We start from the raw sequence: 20,026 nt of genomic DNA on the forward strand, positions 1-20,026 counted from the left end.
CACACAACTCCTCACCCCCTCCCCAAACCCAATAAAAAGACCCCAAGGCTTTTTTGGGGGTTGTAAAACCTCGATTTGGGGTGTTGTGGAGTCCCATTTGATTAAAATGGGATTTTTGGGGTGTTCTCCCACTGTTTGGAGGAAATGGTGATTCCCCCACCTGGATGTGTATAAGAAACATTTGGTTCTTGGAAGCATCTTCTGCATCCTGCTGTGGTTGGGGAAATTGAGGCACACAACACCTCACCCCCTCCCCAAATCCAATAAAAAGATCCCAAGATTTTTTGGGCACATAAAACCTCAATTTGGGGTGTTGTGGAGTCCATTTGATGAAAATGGGATTTTTGGAGTGTTTTCCTGCTGTTTGGATGAAATGGGGGTCCCCCACCTTGATGTGTTTAAAGCACATTTGGTTCTTGAGAGCATCCTCTGCATCCCACTCTGGTTGGGGAAACTGAGGCACACAGCTCCTTACCCCTCTCCAAAACTAAGAAAGACCCCAAGACTTTCTGGCTCATAAAATCTCAATTTAAGGTGTTGCGGAGTAACAGTGACTTATTTAAAATGGGATTTTGGGGGTGTTTTTCCCCTGTTTGGAGGAAATGGGGATCCCTCACCTGGATGTGCTTAAGGCAGGTTTGGTTCTTGGGAGCATCCTCTGGATCCTGTTATGGCTGGGGAAACTGAGGCACACAGCTCTTTACCCCTCCCCAAACCCAATAAAAAGACCCCAAGGCTTTTTTTGGGGGTTGTAAAACCTCGATTTGGGGTGTTGTGGAGTCTTATTTGATTAAAATGGGATTTTTGGGGTGTTCTCCCACTGTTTGGAGGAAATGGTGATTCCCCCACCTGGATGTGTATAAGAAACATTTGGTTCTTGGAAGCATCTTCTGCATCCTGCTGTGGTTGGGGAAACTGAGGCACACAACCCCTCACCCCCTCCCTAAACCCAATAAAAAGACCCCAAGGCTTTTGGGTCATAAAATCTCAATTTGAGGTATTGTAGAGTAACAGTGATTTACCTAAAATGGGATTCTTTGGGTGTTCTCCCACTGTTTGGATGAAATGGGGATGCCCTATCTGCATGGGTTTAAAGCACATTTGGAGCATTAACTGGGAGCATCCTCTGGATCCTGCTATGGCTGGGGAAACTGAGGCACACAGCTCCTAACCCCCTCCCCAAACCCAATAAAAAGATCCCAAATAGTGGGAGAACACCCCCAAAATCCCATTGGGTCATTGGGATGGTGACCACCTCCAAAACCCATTCCTGCCCCCAACCCTCCTGCAGACACCACCCAAAACAGCACATGGGACCACACCACCCTAAAAACAGAGCAGCACAGTGGCTCTGAAGGGCACTGGGGGCATTCCCAGAGCCTTTGGGGATTTTCATCCCACCTTGGGGATTTTCGTTCCACCTTCCCAGCTCCTCTGGCTCCCCCAGCCACTCCCAGCTCAGACATCCATGTGGTAACGTCCTGCACTTGTTTAGACTCAGCCCTGGTTGCTGTGCTCAGTAACTCCTTCCAGATGTGAGCAGCTCTTTGCATAACGTCCCCGTGGCCACGTCCTGCCTGTGCTGGCTTCATTGCAGAGCTTTTTACATTTTTTTAGGTTTGTTTTTTTTTTTTTTTAATGCTCTTTCTCATTCTCAACCCTGCACTGCTCCACAGGAAAAAATTCCTGGCCAATGCCACCAGAACATCGTCCCTGTCAGAAAGGTTTTTGAGATGAGTGTTTGGCCTGTCTGACATCTCTCCTACCCTGGAAACCTCTCCAAAAAGCTACATAAGCTCCTGGAAATGCAGCCAGTGCTGGGGGTGAGGATGAGATGAGGCTGGAGATGGGACACAGGGATTTAAGCTCTGCTCCAGGGCCCAAATGCCTGTGGCCTTTTCATGGATGTGGCACAGGGGACCAGGGAGCTCCAGAACTTGGAGTCCTCATAGCTCTGAATATGAAGATCTACAGGGGTGGTCAAAGCCCTGGTGCCACTATGAGGGCCTCACCAAGAGGTTTTTGGAAGAAGCTGAGCCCACCTCTCACATGGAGACCTGGTCTTTGCCAGATGCAGTTTCTCCTTCCTGATGAGGGAGAAGCTGTTCCTGAAGGGGCCACCAAGACAAGGGGAAAAAGCCTTGGAAGGGGCACAAGCAATGACACACTTGTGTCAAAGAAACCCTTTCTTTGACCACAGCAATGTTCCTGAGAGACAAAACACAGGTGGTTTCTTGGCCACAGCCACCCAGGGGCTACGTGGGGTTTGCTGAAAGAACCTCCTGAGGCTCCCTACAAATCCCACCCCACCCAGCTTGGTGACAAGGGGGAAAGCCTTGGAAGGGGCACAAGCAATGACACACTTGGGTGAAACCCTTTCTTTTGAGCACAGCAATGTTCCTGAGAGACAAAACACAAAAACCTTGTGAAAGAAAAACCTTGGGAAAAACCTTGGAAGGGGCACAAGCAATGACACACTTGGGTGAAACCCTTTCTTTGACCACAGCACTGCTCCTGAGAGACAAAACACAGGTGGTTTCTTGGCCACAGCCACCCAGGGGCTACGTGGGGTTTGCTGAAAGAACCTTCTGAAGGTCCCTACAAATCCCAGTGGGGTGAGATCCCACCCAGCCTGGCTTGGGGGCTTTGTTGTGTTGGTTCATGGGGCATGTGGGTGACTGATCCCTCATTGGAGCTTCCTCAGCTGCTGGGATTGCTGGCTGAGGGTAACTCCAAGCTCTTGGTGCCTTCATACAAAGTTCTGGCAGTTCTGGAGTCTTCCTGGAAGGCTGTGGGCTGGGAAATGGCTCTGGCACAGCTTGCACAGCATAACTGACTGTGAAAAAGGATGAAGGGAAGGTTAGCAGGGTCCACAGAGGGATCTGAGGGTCCAGAGTTCAGCTCAGTTGCTGTTAGGGAAAAGGTTCTCCAGGAAGGCAAAGTTCTGGAGAAACTGGCAACAAGGGGTTTCTTGTTGACACAGAAGTGTTGGGTTTCCTCCCTGGGACTTTCCAGCAGCTTGGTGGCCACAAAAGGGACATCTCCAGTAGCTTTACCTCTTCCTTTCTCCCTCCAGGCCATGAGATGGAAACTGCAAGGTCACAGAGGGTCTTAAATGAAAGATCAGCCACAACAACACAGAGGAAAATGTTTAGGGAAACCAGGAGAGGTTCCTGTTTCCTTGGTTCAGCTGGTAATTCCATTTGCATTTCCATGGTTTCAGACTTCCCCAAAGGAAGTGTCATCAAGGAGAAGGGATGAGAAGAAAGCTGAGACCCCGTAAGAGCTCAGGGAGCTTCGGGTTTGTGAGGAACCACAGAAGAACCTGCAGGTGTTTGTGTAGATGGGGCACCTGGGGACAGAGTTTGGTGGTGGATGTGGCAGTGCCTGGCAGGTAAAGGTCAGACTTGATGACCTTGAGGGTCTTTTCCAACCTAAATGATTCTGTGAAGAGCCAAGTGGACCTGGAATGATGAATTCCAAGGTGGAACCGTGGCTCTGCCTGCCTGGAATCCCCTGCTTTTACAGCTGTGCTCTGCTGAGCATCTCCTCTAGGCTGGAATTCTTGTGGGGAGGTGCTCCAGGAGATGGTGAGGGAGGTTCTGTGGTGTCCCCCCTTCCTGAGAGGGTCAGGGCTCAGGCAGAGCAGGAGGGAAGAGCCCTCCAGATTCCCTTGGGACACAGGATGGAGGCTGGGGACATGGTTAGGGACATATCCTGGGCTTTGCCAGAAGTTTTCACTCAGCAGCTGGTTTTCTGAGCAGGATCATGGAAAAGAAGGGATCAAATCAGGCCAAGGGAGGGAGAAAGAAAGAATAAAAAATAGAGGAAGCAAGAACATTCCTGGAGGCTGTCTGGCCTCTCTCCCTCCAACCTCCTGAGAGGAGCAGGAGGAGGAGGGAGACAAAACAAAAGGCACAAGAAAAGAAGGAGCCAAAATAGCACTAACACGAGGGTTGTGAGGTCCAAAGCAAGCAGTGCTGGGGCAGGCCCCTTCCCAAAAACCCGTCAGCCCTCAGAGGATCCGGGGGTCCTGCAGAAAACGCTGCCCTTTTATGGCCAGGCAAGGAGGGCCGAGCACAGGATCCTGCCCTACTAAGGGAAAACATCTCCTGCTCAGTGCTTGCAAGGAGAACACCCACAGTGAGTATAGACAAGCTCTCAAAGGACGACTGAAATACTGCTGCTCGTGTTGACCCCGATTCTTCTCTTCTTTTTTACTTTTTTTTTTTTTCTTTTCTCCTCTCTTGGAGTTCTCACTTCTGCCTCCAAACCGGGGAAGGGGGGGAAGCAAAAAAAAACCCCAAAACTAAAACAAATCAAAAAAAAAAAAAAAAAAACAAAAAAAACCAAACCCCACCAAAACTAAACCAAACAACAACAACAAAAAAAAACACCAAAAAAAAACCCCAAAACCCCCCCAAAAACAAAAAAACAAACAAAAAGAAAAAAACAAAAAAAAAAAAACCAAAAGAAACCACCAAAAGAAAACCCAACAAAAAACCAAAACCAGAAAGACATTTAAAAAGAAAAGTGATGATCCAGGCAGGGCTGGCTGGGTCCAGGTGAAACCCTCCCATGGTGGGGTGGGGAGCAGGTTCAGGAGGGTTGGGTGGGGAGGTGGGTGAAGCCCCCTGAGCTGTTCCCCTTCCAGCAGTGGCTGTGCTGGTGTTTATCCTGCTCTGGCCTGGTGTTTGTCCTGCCCTGGGCCGTGGAAGGGCTGTGATCCAAGCAGGGAAGACGTTTGTTACTCCACTCTCAAGCACAACGTCTGTGCCAAGCCCATCCATCCACTGCTGCAAACCGCAGCCCTGGCTGACCCAGAATCTGCTGCCTGGGATGGAACCACCACCTCCCAAAGCTGCAAAAGCCTCTCCATCCCAGGGCAGGTGGGATTTTCACCAGGAATAACTTTTTGCCTGTGCTTGGCTGAAGCAGGGAGGGGAATCCACACTGCAAGTAAGACCCTGACTCATAGAAACCCCAGTGAATTTGTATTTTTCTGTATTTTTCACGCATTTATCCACCCACGGGTATCTTCTGGATCCGGCAGCAGCCAGGTTTTAATTCTCAGAGGAGCTCAAATTGGATTCTAGGCCTTTTTTCCTACCAATTTTGGAATTACCAGGTTTAATTTTATGTTTGGTAACACCAAAATTAGGAAGTTTTAACCTTTAAGTTAGCGCACAGCAATAAGAAGATGCAAGAATTAATGAAAAAATGCTTGGAGGAGTGAATTTGGTGTGGTGGCCAGGTTTTGGTAGTGGGGGGCTACAGGGGTGGCCTCTGTGAGAAGCTGCTCAAAGTTCCCCCCATGTCCAGCAGAGCCAATTCCAGCCAGGACTGACCCAGCCTGGCCAAAGCTGAACCCATCAGAGATGGGAGCAGCAACTCTGGGGAAAACAGATTTAGGAAGTGGGAAAAAAACCCCTGCAGCTGCAGACAGAGAGAGTGAGGCCTCAGGTTTTAGCTTTTATATTTTTCAGATTCTGTGCTGCTTTAGTGTGTGGGTCTGGGGTTCATAATATGGGACGGTGAACTCTCTGCACAGAGCAGGGAGACAAAACAATTCCTGCTCCAGCTGGGCACCAAGGACAAATGATCCCAATCTCAGCCCAAGAGCACAAACCCCGTGGGCTGGAGAGAGAAAAACAAGCAGGGTGGGACTGCAGGGGCTAAAGCTGGAATGGGACAATGAACTGCAAGATGCAAATGGAGCAGAACTGATCCCAGGGACAGACCCCAGGAGCGCTGGTGCATTTTGGGGCCATTTTGGTTCATCTTGGGTGCAGCCCTGGCTGGGCTCTTGTGCTGCCCAAGGTGCATCCATGGAGGCCTTTGAATAAATCCCTGCTTTATTCTTTAGCTCTGTCCAGCCTCTGCTCTAGGCCAGCCTGCACAAGGCATCATGAGGAGTGAAGATATGTGAGAGGAACAGCCCTGCAGACCCCCATGAGGAAGGGCAGGAGCTGCTGCAGGCGCTGGAGCTGCAATTCCCCTGAGATTCCATGGTGCAGCCTGTGGAGAGCCCCTGCAACAGCCCATGGATCCACCTGCAGGACATGGAGGAGCCCATGCTGGAGCTGGGGATGCTCAAAGCACCCTGTGACCCCGTGGAGAGCCCAACTGGGGCAGGCTCCTGGCAGCACCTCTGGATCTGTGGGGGAATCTGCCCACACTGGAGCAGGTTCCCGGCCTGTTGGGATCTCTAGCTGGTCACAGTGACCCCAAGATGTGTTAGAAAGTCTCTTTTCCCAGCCTGGAGCTTGAAGAAGGAGTCAGAGTCTTCATTTCTCGGCCTCAAGGTTGTTTATTGTTTCTTACCTATAAAATTCTTTCTCCTGTCCAGCCAAGGTCCACTCAGCAGGACAGACAGAGGCACTCTGCCTGCCCCTGGGGCAGGGTTATGTCTTTATACTAAAAACTACATGTACAATATTTACAATTACTTCCCAATACCTATCACCTATGTTAGACAGTGAGCTTCTACTCTAAACCAATCCAAAAGTGCCACCATCACAGCAGAAGATGGAGGCCAAGAAGAAGAAGAAGGAGAAAGGCTGGACATGCCCAGTTCCCTCCATCTTGCCCCCTGAACCCCCATACCAGAAACCCTAAAATCGACTTTATCACCCTGTGATAAATTCACTATCATTCTACTTAATTTGTCATGGCTTGCAGATCTTCATCTAAGGTTGGTAATTTGCTCCACAGGTCACAATCAAACCCACAGGGGCATCTTGTGCTCTGTGCCAGGGTCTCTGAGCCCCCTGGCAGGGCTCTGGGCTGCTCAGGACAGCCAGAGGGATGTCCTGGCTCCTGACACTGGAGCTGCATCCACCACAGCCCAAACATCTGCCCAGCTGCTGGACTTTGAGAAGTCCTCCTTGGCCAGCAGAGCTGGAGCCAGGTGAGGCTGTGCTGTGTCTCTGCATGCTGCCTGGCTCCGCGTGGCTCCAGCGTCTGCGCATCCCTGGCGGTGCTGATGTTGGCAGACACCGGCTCGTTAGCGGCGAGACTCATTAGAACCGGGGCCCTGGGGGATGTTCTCATGGAATTCCAGAATGATTTGGGGCTGGAAGGATGAAGATCATTCATTTCCAACCCCCTGCCATGGGCAGGGACACATTCCACTATCCCAGGCTGCTCCAAGCCCTGTCCAGCCTGGCCTTGGACAATTCCAGGGATCCAGGGACAGGTGGGTCACCTAAATGTGTTACAAGTGAGGAGATCACGGAGCAGCTGCCGTGACCCTGCTTTTGGAGCTGGCTCTGCCCACTCCTTTGGATGAGTTACAGCAGAGCATTGCCAGGTCTTCCTTTTGGGTGGAAAAGGGCTCATTTGAGAGTTATTTAAGAGCAGGTTTTACAACCAAGGTCTGCGCTCTGCATGCACCGAGCCCAGCCAAGCCAAGCAGCCCAAGCCAAGTTGTCCTCGCTGCTGTTGTGTTGGAGGAACAATCTCTATTAACAACTTGACTTGGCAGTTTCAACATTTTGGGGAATGAAATATTTTTATTCTCCCACCAGGCCTTTCTCCAGCCATTATTGGCTACTGCTTTGCTGCACGAACAATTTAACCCCTGTGATGTTCAGGGCACTGGACAAAAGTAAATTTAGTAAAATTTAACCTTTTCCTGATAAAGCACATGGAGATTCTATTATCTAGGTGGGAAAAGCACAGGATTTTACTTATTTCATTTTTTTGTAAAGCCCTTCACAATACAATTAAAGAAACTATGTTGCCACATGACTGGAGGAAAGGTCCTTTTGTTGCTTGAAAACTGGTGAAAAAGACAGAAAGCAAGAGGTTTCAAGGGTCATTTCTTGGGATGGAAATTAGTCCAGGGCGTGGTACAGCAGAGATTGAGTCCAGGGTTTTTTCAACATCCTCACCCACAACCTGCAGGAGCAAGAGCAGCCCCACATCTCCATTTCTGCAGGAGAGATCTTCTGAGGGCATCAAGTGCCACGCTGAGGGCAAGAAACTCCAAAAGGCTCTTAAAAAACGGAAAAAGCTGAGAAGACATTTCAAACAAGCTTTGATGTAGGAATAGATAAAGTAAAGCATCTGGAGAAATAAAGATTTGAGCAACTCTCGTGCTATGCCAAGGCTGGGACTGGCACCACGAGCTGAGTCTTGGACTGCCCCCAGAAATCACCGGCTCAGCGCGTGGCCAAGGAATGCTCAAGGTGGCAGCTAAAAAGAAAAAGACAAGAAATTGTGGTTTCTCAGCCTTCCCTGCACACAGCCAATGCTCAGGGCATCACTCTGCTGCTGCAGGAAACCCTGATGTGTTCTTCTTTCAATAACTCTGCAGCCCTGAACTCCAAGGGGAGCGCAGTGGTGATGGAGAAGAAGAAAGAACAATTAAATGACCACAGGGATGGGGCAGCTGCTTTACACCTTGGACACTTCCAGGGATCCAGGGGCAGCCACAGCTTCTCCAGGAAACTTTTTTCAGGGCCTCACCACCCTCACAGCCAAGACTATTCCTAGTACCCAATCTGAACCTATTCTCTCTCAGTTTGAAGCCGTTCCCCCTCGTCCTGTTGACGCCTCAGGTTTTGGCTTTTATATTTTTCACATTCTGTGCTGCTTTAGTGTGTGGGTCTGGGTTTCATATCAGGGGATGGTGAGCTCTGTGCACAGAGCAGGGAGACAAAACAAAAGCTTATGAACCAGGGGCAGCAAATCCTGAAGGTGATGAGGTCAGTGAATGTGAGATTATTATCAAACTATAGAGATTGTAGAGTCCTATGGTTTGGGTTGGAGGGGACCTTAAAGTGTCACCAAAGAGGAGGAAAATATCCCAGGTGTTCTGTCCCACTGAGAACCCAAATTCCTCGAGGAAAGGCTGCTGGTGTGGTGCAAGCTGTGGGGGTATCCATACTGGCCAGAGTGGTGAAAGCAGTGAAGAAGAGGAAGCACCAGAAGGCGCTTCATGGATGGCACCACTAATGAGAAGAAAAGAGGTTTCTCAGCGTCTCTGAAGAGCCTGAAGCACTCTGACGGTGAGGAGAAGCAGGAGCTCATTGAGGGAGCCAAGGGAACTATTCCAGGGAAACCCAGTGGTGCCTCCAGCTGATCCTGGACCGTTGGATCCCAGTGGGCTGTCATTCTTTTACCAGCTCCTTCCTGGAATATTTTGCCACTGCTATGAGCTACCCAGTGAGGAAAGAGGGATACCAGAGCGTGCTGCAGATGGCATTCCCAAACACAGGGGAGGAAGGGCTGGGCAGTCTCCCTCAGACACCTGTCACCCTGGTTTTTTAAGTTTTTCTAAGCTTTCTGATGTTTACATTCTTACAACAAACTTTCTCCCATGCTTTATATAAGTGCCTTATTGTTTTGCATTCTTTTATGGAGGAGGAGAAATTTAATGGGCTGTTGGTTTGTCCAGTGTCATTGGAGAGGTGGCACTGTCACAGCCCAATCCACTGTCACTTTTGGAAATCCATAAATGTTGGAGTCAGAAATTAAAAGTGCACTTTTTACCTTGAGAGAGCTGCATGTCTGTGTTGTGTTATTTCGTGTCCTACAGTGACGGACACCTCCCCACAGACACCCCTGAGGAAATTCCTCCCTGAGAGGACCAGAGCTGCCAGGGACAGGGAGAGCAAGAAGCTGGTGGAGTTCCTAGTGAAGACCAAAGGGGCTGAAGAGCATCTCCTGAGGATCTTGAAAAGTGGGAAACTGTCACCATGATATCTCATGGAAAATCCCTTCGCCAGGATTTTTCTCCTGAGAAGCCTCAGAAAAGAAATGTAAACAACAATTATCTGATTGCTTGGAATGTGGTCTGGAGGTTGCTCACCAACAGGTGCATCCTTGATTGGTCCCATGTGAATTGTTTTTAATTAATGACCAATCCCAGTCCAGCTGTGTCAGGACTCTGGTCAGTCACGGGTTTTTATTATCATTCCTTTCTAGCCTTCTGATGTCTCCTTTCTCTTTCTTTAGTATAGTTTTAGCATATAATTTTCTTACAATATGATATAATATATGATATGATATGATATATAATATATAATATAATATAATATCATATCATATCATATCATATCATCATATCATATCACAATATAATCTATCAGCTTTCTAAGAACTTGGATTCAGATTCTCATCTCTCACCTCATCCTGGGGACCCTCCCAACACTGCAACAGGAAACAATCCTGCTGGCTGAAGAAATTCCTGAATTCCAGCTGGTACATAACCTGTGTGGAGACTCACTTGGAGGATGAGGAGCCGCTGGATCTGGTGATTGGGTACCTGAAGGAGGTGTACAGGGAGATGGACACCAAGAACCTGCAGCAGATCCTGGGGGATGGATGGCACCAGACTCACCTCAGTTGTGCTTCGTTACCTGAGGCCATCACCTGTGCCATTGCTGCTGTGGATGGCATTGATTATGAGAAGGCAGAAGTTCATTAAAGAACCACCTGTGAGCAAAAGAGAGAGAGTTATTTAATGAACAAATCCTGGGGAGCAAAAAGCTCAGGATGGAGCCAGAGCCTGTGGAGTGGCCCAGGCTGTCCTGAGGCCACCAGGTGTAAATACCCAGTGGTGATTTGTATAAAAGGTGGCATTCTTTGTAAAGTCTGTATTCTTTGTAAAGTCTGTATGTAAATTCCCAAATCCTCTGCTCCCAGCCCCAGCTGGCTCTCAGCCCTTGCTGCTTCCCGTGGCCTCGCTGTGCTCAGGATCCTCACCCATCAGTGCCCTCCTGGACACCTCCCACTAGACCAGGATGCTCCAAACAATTTTCTCTGTGATGATGAAAGGTGATCTCCTTGCTTGTCTAGTAAAGTCCAAGGTAAAGAAGCAAAAATGGCTTTTGCAGAAAATCCACAGATGTTTAATTCAGCTGTGTGGTGAGATGGTCAGGTCCCAGGCACATTCAGGGTCCAGCTTTCTCTCTCCAGGGGCCTGACCCTGATCTTGGGGCAGTACAAAGATAAGGAGCAATCAGGGAAATGGGAGGGACTGGCTCAGGGACATAGGAACAGACACAGGAACAGGGCAAGGAGCCAGGGGGTATAAATGAGGGGATGCTCCCTAGGGCCTCCACATTAATGCTCATCCCCTGCCTGGACTCCTCTCACTGGACCAGGATGCTCCCAAACCTGGTCTTGGAGTGTGTTACCTCCTTTTACTTCTGGAAAAGACCAACAGTTTTGATAAACCCACAGGAAAAAAGGGGCAGGCATGGGAGCAGACTCCCCCAAACCCAGCAAGATGCACTTGGATCACTGCTCAGCACCTGCAGGCTTCACCAATAAACAAACAATGATCTTAAATGAGGAATAAACACCATCCCTCATCCAATACACAGGGCAAAGGTGGATGGACTGGTTCCTGTGTGCAAAGTTCAGGGTGGGATTCCTGTGGCAGCTCTGAAGGGCGTTGGTGTCAGTCACCCCTGGGTTTGCCAGGTGTGGATCTGCCCAGCACGGGGCTGGCAGCTCCAAGGCAGCTTTGCATATCAAAGGAGAATGCAGTAAGAAGCAGCTTTTCATTAGTCAGGAAGTCACAAATTGATACCTTGATTGAAATAATTATCAAGAATTACAGGAAATACCCAGAGATGCATTTAATATTCAAGAGAGTCTCCAGGGAGTTGGGGAAACTTTGCCCCAAATAGGAGTTTCTGTTCAGGGATGCAGCACAAAATGAAGCCCCCACCTATCAAACCCCCCATTATCAGTCCTGCCTTTTACCTGTCTTTTTAGAACAGATCCTTCCTTTTTCTTCTTTAGATTATCCTGATTTTTAAGGTTGCTGTGGAAGTGCTGGAGTTGCAGAGCAGATACATAGGAACTGCAATAATTTCACTGCTCCTTTCTCTCCCCTCTGGTTTTTAGGTCCCTGAAATCCACAGGATCCATCACAACAGGAGTGCCCAGAGCAGCTGTGGCTGCCCCTGGATCCCTGGCAGTGCCCAAGGCCAGGCTGGACAGGGCTTGGAGCAGCCTGGGACAGTGGGAGGTGTCCCTGCCATGGCAGGGGGTGGGATAATCTTTAAGGTTCCTTCCAACCCAGACCATTCTGGAATTCTGTGAAATCAGTAATGTGAAAGACAAGAAACCATCTTACTCTGGAAATATTCATATACAGGAAATATCCAGTGAGTTTTCTTCCCTTGCCTAAGCCATGTTATATAATGCCCCAAACAAAACAAACAAAAAAAACCCATCCAACCAACCAAAAAAACCCCAAACCCCAAAAAACCCCAAACCCCACACAGGGGAAAAAAAAAAAAAAACCACAGAAAAACAAACAAACAACACATAAAACACCCCAAAAACCAAAACCAAAACAACAACAACAACAAAAAAACCAAACAAAAAATCAAAGAAGAAAAAATCCAGGATGAAGTATTTCCCACAGAAATACTCTGACTTATATTAGTGCCAAAAATCCCCATAAACTGCTGGTATTTGTGCTGAAAATATTGAGCAGAGGAAGTTCCCTGCCCATGGCAGGGGGGTAGGAGTGGATGAACTTTTAGGCTCCCTTCCAACACAAGGTTTTCCCTAATTCTATGATCCTAAAGGACACAGGGGTGGAGTCAAGGCCTCAAAGAGGTGTCTCAGGGAAAGTTCAGGCTAAATTCAGATAGAAAGTTCAGCCTTTTCACAGTGGGGTTTAGAAACACCAAAGCTCCAAGGGCAGGAATGGAAAACAAACCATGGGCACCTTCTTCAGGAAGGTTTTTATAAGACCCAAGTCCAGAAGCTGAAGTTCAAATTAAAGGTGAGACACCAGGCAGCCCCTGCTCACATCCCTGCAGCTGCAGCACAGCTGGAAGAGGGGAGATGGCAGGGACACTGGGGGAAAGCAGGGCTGCAAGGAGGGAACATTGCTCACAGCAGTTATTTATGATTTGCCAGGAAAGCGAGCAGATACACAGCCTGGGACTCCCTGGGGATCTGTCCCAGGCCTGGTGCTGCTCAAAATATTTTTTTGATAATTACTTGCATGAATAGAAAATTTGCTTCTTCCAGCTGCGAATGATAGCGAGGAGGGAGGGACTGGGAGCGTTCTGGAGGATGGGCTGGGACTTCAAAACAAGCTTGAGGCAGCCTGGAGAAAAAAAAAATAGTCTGCAATTTAGGGGAAAGAAAGGGAAAATGCCGCTTGTAAAAGAGGAGCTGGGCTGCTGGGCAGGGAATGGGGGAGCAGGGATGAGGCAGAGATGTGGCATCCCTGCCTGGGATGGGCAGCCCTCCTTGTTCTGAGGGACAAGCAGCACAGCACAGGCAAGGGAAGGTGCAGGCTGCCTGCAGGACATGTGGAGAGGGGATTTAGATGCCTGTGGATCCATGGATCCTCATCAGAAGGGGCTGTTTGTATAGATATGGGGATTTGGGGAGGCTGTGGGCTGGTGGTGGAGACCAGGGGTTGATCAATCACAGAAGATGGAAAAAGAAATCCAAACAAACTCATCCAAAATCCAAAAACCTCTCAAGCTCCCCCAAAATAATCAAGGGACTTGGGAGTTATTTATTGCAGAGAAGATCAAGTTTGGGCAAGAGCTACCTTGCTACCTTAGAGCTTTTGCAAATATTTAAGGCAGTCTGTTGCCTTTATTTAAATATTTACAGGGGCCTGGAGTGACAGGACAAGGGGGGATGGATTCCCACTGCCAGAGGGCAGGGATGGATGGGATTTTGGGAAGGAATTCTTCCCTGTGAGGATGGTGAGGGGTTGGAACAGAATTCCCAGAGCAGCTGTGGCTGCCCCTGGATCCCTGGAAATGCCCAAGGCCAGGCTGGATGGGGCTTGGAGCAGCCTGGGACAGTGGGAGCTGTCCCTGCCCATGGCATGGGGAGGAATGGGATGAACTTTGGGTCCCTTCCAACCCCGTTCTGAGTTTCTCTGATTTTCTTAGAAGGAAATAGGTTGTTCTCTTCCTCTCTGTGACCAGCAGTGATGGGCTTATGCAACAGAAAAGGAGCTTTAATTGAGACAACAACAGCAACAAAATTGGGAGTTTTGTCTTGGTTTGCTTTTTGATTTTTTTTTTTTAATAGAGTGCATAGTTCAGGCAATTTTGGTTTTGGCAGTCCAACTGCTCAATATCAGCCCTGAAATTTTTTTCATATATTGGCTGGATAAGAACTGCTGTGATTTATACAGCTGGAGTTGATCCTGACTCTGCAAAGGAGGAGACTGTGCAGAGCTGAAAAGGGCCCTTTTTGCCATGTTCTCTGGCACAAACTCCTCATGAAAGGTGTCAGTTCAGAGCTATTCATGGAAATGAAAGATGAGCATGGAATCCATGCAGCTTCCTGCAGAAAGTCAGCAGGAAATCCATGGCTAAAGCAGGATTCCTCCATCAATATGTGGGTTTTGTTACAGAGAGCAGTTTTGATAAAACAGATTTTTTTTGCTTTGTTTTCCCTCGTGGTTTAATAGAAGAGAGGTGTATTGCTACATTCCTGAAATCAAAAATCACACCAGAGACACGACCAGGCAGCCTGGGTTTGAGATGATGTGAGCTCACATTCCCAGATTCTGTACTGCTGACCAGATTTTCCTCACAGTTCTCACTTCTGTGATAACCAACCCTGCCAAGCCCAGAAGGGAATCACATCCTCACGGCAACCTGTGAGCTCTCAGGAGCAGAGAATTGTCCCAGATGATTTTCAGTGGCTTTGGTGGCACAGAGAAACCAAAATGCACCTCAAAGTCCCTGCAAGGGCTCCCACTCACCAGCCCTGCTTCCCACAGATGAGAACAGCGAGTCCTTGACATCCTTCCTCCCTCTTGGGCTTTTTTTTTTTGACAATTTTTCATTTTTAAAATGAACAATTCTTTGAGACAAGGGCAATATCTGATCTTTGAAGAAGGGAGAGGGTAAGGCCCAGGTCTAGAGCCCATGGGCTGAGGGTGATTCCTATTTAGCCAGAGGTGGAGGACCTGTAGGTCTGTGTGGAATATGACATTTCCAACAGGTTCCCTAAAATCATCACAGAATCCCAGGATGGTTTGGGTTGGAAGGAACCTAAAAGATCACCCAGTTCCAGCCCTGCCATGGCCCTGCCATGGGCCTGGACACTTTCCACCATCCCAGGTTGCTCCAAGCCCCATCCAGCCTGGCCTTGGACACTGCCAGGAATCCAGGGGCAGCCACAGCTGCTCTGGGCACCCTGTGCCAGGGCCTCACCACCCTCAGAGCCAAGACTTTATTTCTAATATCCAATCTAAACCTATTCTCTCTCAGTTTGAAGCCATTCCCCCTCATCCTGTTGTTGCCTCAAGGTTTTGCTTTTCTATTTTTCAGATTCTGTGCTGCTTTAGTGTGTGGGTCTGAGCTTCACATCAGGGCATGCTGAGCTCTGTGCACAGAGCAGGGAGACAAAACAATTCCTGCTCCAGCTGGGCACCAAGGACAAATGATCCAAATCTCAGCCCAGGAGCACAAACCCCGTGGGCTGGAGAGAGAAAAACAAGCAGGGTGGGACTGCAGGGGCTAAAGCTGGAATGGGACAATGAACTGCAAGATGCAAATGGAGCAGAACTGATCCCAGGGAGAGAGCCCGGGAGCGCTGGTGCATTTTGGGGCCATTTTGGTTCATCTTGGGTGCAGCCCTGGCTGGGCTCTTGTGCTGCCCAAGGTGCATCCATGGAGGCCTTTTAATAAATCCCTGCTTTATCCTTTAGCTCTGTCCAGCCTCTGTTCTAGGGCAGCCTGCACAAGGCATCACTGTCACTCCAGGCCCCTGGAAAGTCTCTCTCCATGGTTCCTGTAGCTCCTCCAGGCCCTGGGAGGCCACAGTGAGGTCACCCTGGAGCTTCTCCCCTCCAGGCCGAACAATCCCAGTCCTGGGTGCCAAACAGCAATGACACCTGGGGAGCAGCAGCTGCTCTGTGCTGGTGACACCGAGTGACACCAGCAGCTCATGGGGACACCACTGGGCAGCCCTGATCATGCAACACCACAGGGACTGATCTGTCCCTTCAGCAGAGACACTGGAAATAATGGAAATGAAATAACAATGTATTATTTTAATATATAAAATTGACATTGCTTAACAACATTTGTTTTTAAAAATCTTTCTTCATGCTGATACATGCTTCCCTCTCCATGGAACAGGTTTGTTCTCATTCTTTCTCAAATCTCCTGCTTCTGAAGGCCCACAAAGCTCTGCTGATTGATTCACCTCACATTCCCAAGAGCCAGGTGTTTCTTCTGGAAGTGCAGCAATCCTCATCCTCTCCCCTTCACGAGGACTTTCCCAAACCTCCTCATGCTTCTTTGTGCAGGCTGCCCTAGAACAGAGGCTGGACAGAGCTAAAGAATAAAGCAGGGATTTATTCAAAGGCCTCCATGGATGCACCTTGGGCAGCACAAGAGCCCAGCCAGGGCTGCACCCAAGATGAACCAAAATGGCCCCAAAATGCACCAGCGCTCCCGGGGTCTCTCCCTGGGATCAGTTCTGCTCCATTTGCATCTTGCAGTTCATTGTCCCATTCCAGCTTTAGCCCCTGCAGTCCCACCCTGCTTGTTTTTCTCTCTCCAGCCCACGGGGTTTGTGCTCTTGGGCTGAGATTTGGATCATTTGTCCTTGGTGCCCAGCTGGAGCAGGAATTGTTTTGTCTCCCTGCTCTGTGCACAGAGCTCAGCATGCCCTGATGTGAAGCCCAGACTCACACACTAAAGCAGCACAGAATCTAAAAAATATGAAAGCAAAACCCTTTGGCTTTCATATTTGCCAGAATTCATTGGGGTAAAATTATGTGGATATTGCCCAAGTGGGTGGTCAAAGCACCAAGGAGAGGGGAAGGACCTTCCTCTTCCTCCCTCACAGGGTGCACCATGAGCTCCAAGGAAAAGCAGCCCCAAGAGGGAGGGCAGCCCCTTCCTGTTTGCAGGAATTAATTAAGGAATTTTGCAGCCTGAGGCCAAGACTGGGACATCATGGGAGAGTGGGAGCTACAAGTGTTCACAAGCTGTGTTGAGCTCAGAACTCTCCGTGCCAAAATCCTTAAGAGGTTGGAAAAGAGCTCCAAATTCAAGTCCAACCATTACCCCAACACTGTTCACCACAAGCCCTGTCCCCAAGTGCCACATCCACACCTTTTTTGAGTGCTTCCAGGGATGGGGATTCCACCACTGCTCTGGGCAGCCTCTTCTAATGCCTGAGCACCCTTTCTATGAGGAAATTACTTCTGATATCTGGAGCCACTCTTGGTGCTCCAAACCCTTCCCCAGCTCTGTTCCCTTCCCTGGACACACTCCTCAGTGTTTCTTGTGCTGAGGGCTCCAACACTGCAGACAGAATTCCAGGTGCAAAGTCAGAGAATCCCTGGGCTAAGGACATCACTTTCCCTGGGCTGCACCCCATTCTTGCAAGGACAGATGTGGCTGGCACTGTGGTCACAGGAGCAATGGGACACTGGCAAGCAGCTTGGTGACCTTATCATTCTGTACAACTCTCTGAAGGGTAGCTGGAGTCTGCCACATTCCTATTTTCTGGAAAAATCCCTTTGCCCAGGATTTTTCTCCTGGGAAGCTGAGAAGCCTCAGAGAAAAATGAAAACAATTCTTATCTCATTTGCTTCTCCTGTGTTGTGCTCATGTGGAATGTGTTTGGAGATTGTTCACCCACAGGTGATTGTTTCATTGGATTCTGCTGTGAGTTGTTTTGACTCAATGGCCAATGAGGGCCAAGCTCTGTTGGGACTCTGGAGAGAGTCAGGAGTTTTCATTATTATTGTTTTAGTCTTCTGTCTGTATCCTTTCTGTATTTTTAGTATAGTTTAGTATAGCACTCTTTAATGTCACATAGTATCATAAAATAGTAAATTGTCCTTCTGAGAACATGGAGTCAGATTCATCATTCCTTCCTGCCATTGTCTGGGGGCAACCCAAACACAATAATAGTCAGGTGGGGTTGGGCTCTTTCTGCAGCAGCACTGACACAACCAGAGCACACAGCCTCAAGCTGCACCAGGGGAAATACAGGTTGGATAGCAGGGAAAAGTTTTTCACAGAAAGAGTGATAAAGTTCTGGAATGGCTGCCCAGGGAGGTGGTGGAGTCCCCATGCCTGGGTGTGTTTAACAAAGCCTGGATGTGGCACTGGGGGCCAGGGTTGAGTTGAGCTGTTGGGGCTGGGTTGGACTCGATGACCTTGAAGGTCTCTTCAAACCCTGAGATTCTGTGATTCCTTGTGTGACTGAAGGGTGCCAGGAAGAGTGGCCATTCCCAGGCCCTCACAGAGCCCACCCAGCTAATGCTGAGTGCCCCAGCACGGGTGACACTGGCACGTACGGGCTAGGAGGATCCAAGACAAAGGGAACACACACTCGTGTGGACACCAAGGAGGCTTTACTCCTCAGTGGGACCAGGGACAAGTGCCAGGGAAAAAGGGTCTGGACAGCTGTTGTGGTGGTTCCAGTTGTGGGTTTCTCTGGGTCTGGATTGAAGGCACTTGAGACAGTAGTTCATGTTCACACTCAGGTGTTTATTATTTCTTATCAGTAAAACAGCCTCACTACTGGGAGTTCAGCAGCTTTTCATTAGAAGGCACAAAATGGCCACAATCTCTTGTTCCAAGGTCTTTTCAGACTAAACTGTCCAATGAAGAGCTGACACCTGGATTATTTTCCCTTTGAACCCAATCACTGATCCCACAGAGCTGCAATGGGGACTTTTCTGCCCAATTACAAAATGCCACCCAAACCATGGAGAAGGAGGAAGAAGAAGCATGGAGCAGAAACCCAAGGTGACACCCTGTGCCCTCCATCTTGCTTCCATCCACAACACACTAAAAACCCCAAAAACCTCAATTTCTCACCCAGTGACACACCTGCACTGCTCTCTAGAATCTATTTCACACTTTTGTGGGTTCCAGTCTATCTTGAAGTCTGGGGAACTTTCTCCATGAATGAGGGTCAAAGTCAGTGCTGCCCTGGGGGTCAGGGCACCCAAAACACACACAGAAATATCCCCACTGCTCTGGGTTTCCGCAACTCTTATAAAGGGAGTGGGCGTAAGGGCTGGAAACACAAAACAACCAGTAAGGGAAAGCAAGGGGAGGAGTACAGCACCTATCACACCCAATAGGGACCACACAGAGGAGGGAAGAAGCCCCTGAGACAAATCATCTGCTAAACAGGGGACAGATTGACACAGAACTTTCTGGAAGAAGGTAGGGGTGGTTATAGGGACTGACAGGGAAGGTGGGCAGCACAGCTGGGATGGACATGGACATTTAAGGACATGAGGGGAGGGACAGGGGGATTGTCACCTTGAGGGACAGCAAAGTGGTGGGAAAGGTAGGGAGTAAACAACTTAGGGGGAAAGCATTCTGAGGGGATGGAATGGGGGTACCAAGGATCAAACCATTTAACTAACTGAGAATAGCTATTTTTTGTAATAGAAACAACAATAAAACTTGTAAAAACACACAACGCCACAGACAGGTACACGGCAGAAATATCAATTAATCCCAAATTAATGCAAATCCCTTCTTTGTGCATCTACCTCCAATTCTAATTATATGCAACAATGAATGCAACGCCAATTCCTTATACAGAAGGAGAAAAAAATGAATAGAGCTTCAAGGTCTGAAGAAGAAGCATCTTTGCAGAACACAAACCCACAAATTTATTACCTTCATTAAAAAGCCTCCCCAAACCTGCCACAGACCCTCTGATTCCACTCATGCAAACCCATCCTCTTCCCAGGGATTACATGGATATGATGAAATTCAGGCCTGGGTCCCTTTAATTGTTCAGATGATTTGTAAGCAGTTTTAATGTACCAGGTGGAAAATCATTCCTGTTTCACCACCACCACCTAAAAAAGCATTATTTACATGGATGTGAAGCAGGGGTGGGGCACTCAGAGCTTGATTTCCTCCTGATTTGAATCCCAGGCAGTGTTCCCTTTGGGAATGACAGCTGATGGGATTCCAGGGTGCAGCCCAAGGTCATCCAAACACGGTGCTCTACTCTGAGTGGGATCATCGGGAACCACACAAAGCCAGAACAGAAATTTAATCCACTGCCA

The 20,026-nt window shown here is 48.7% G+C and overlaps 1 pseudogene; it reads left to right on the plus strand.

The window, feature by feature from the left end:
- The first annotated feature begins 8,944 nt into the window (after positions 1 to 8,944).
- On the plus strand, positions 8,945 to 10,472 carry LOC136556306 (PWWP domain-containing DNA repair factor 3A pseudogene; annotated as a pseudogene).
- The last annotated feature ends 9,554 nt before the right edge of the window (positions 10,473 to 20,026 follow it).

This window comes from Molothrus aeneus, chromosome 1 (genome assembly GCF_037042795.1).
Source record: "Molothrus aeneus isolate 106 chromosome 1, BPBGC_Maene_1.0, whole genome shotgun sequence".
Lineage (NCBI taxonomy): Eukaryota > Metazoa > Chordata > Aves > Passeriformes > Icteridae > Molothrus > Molothrus aeneus.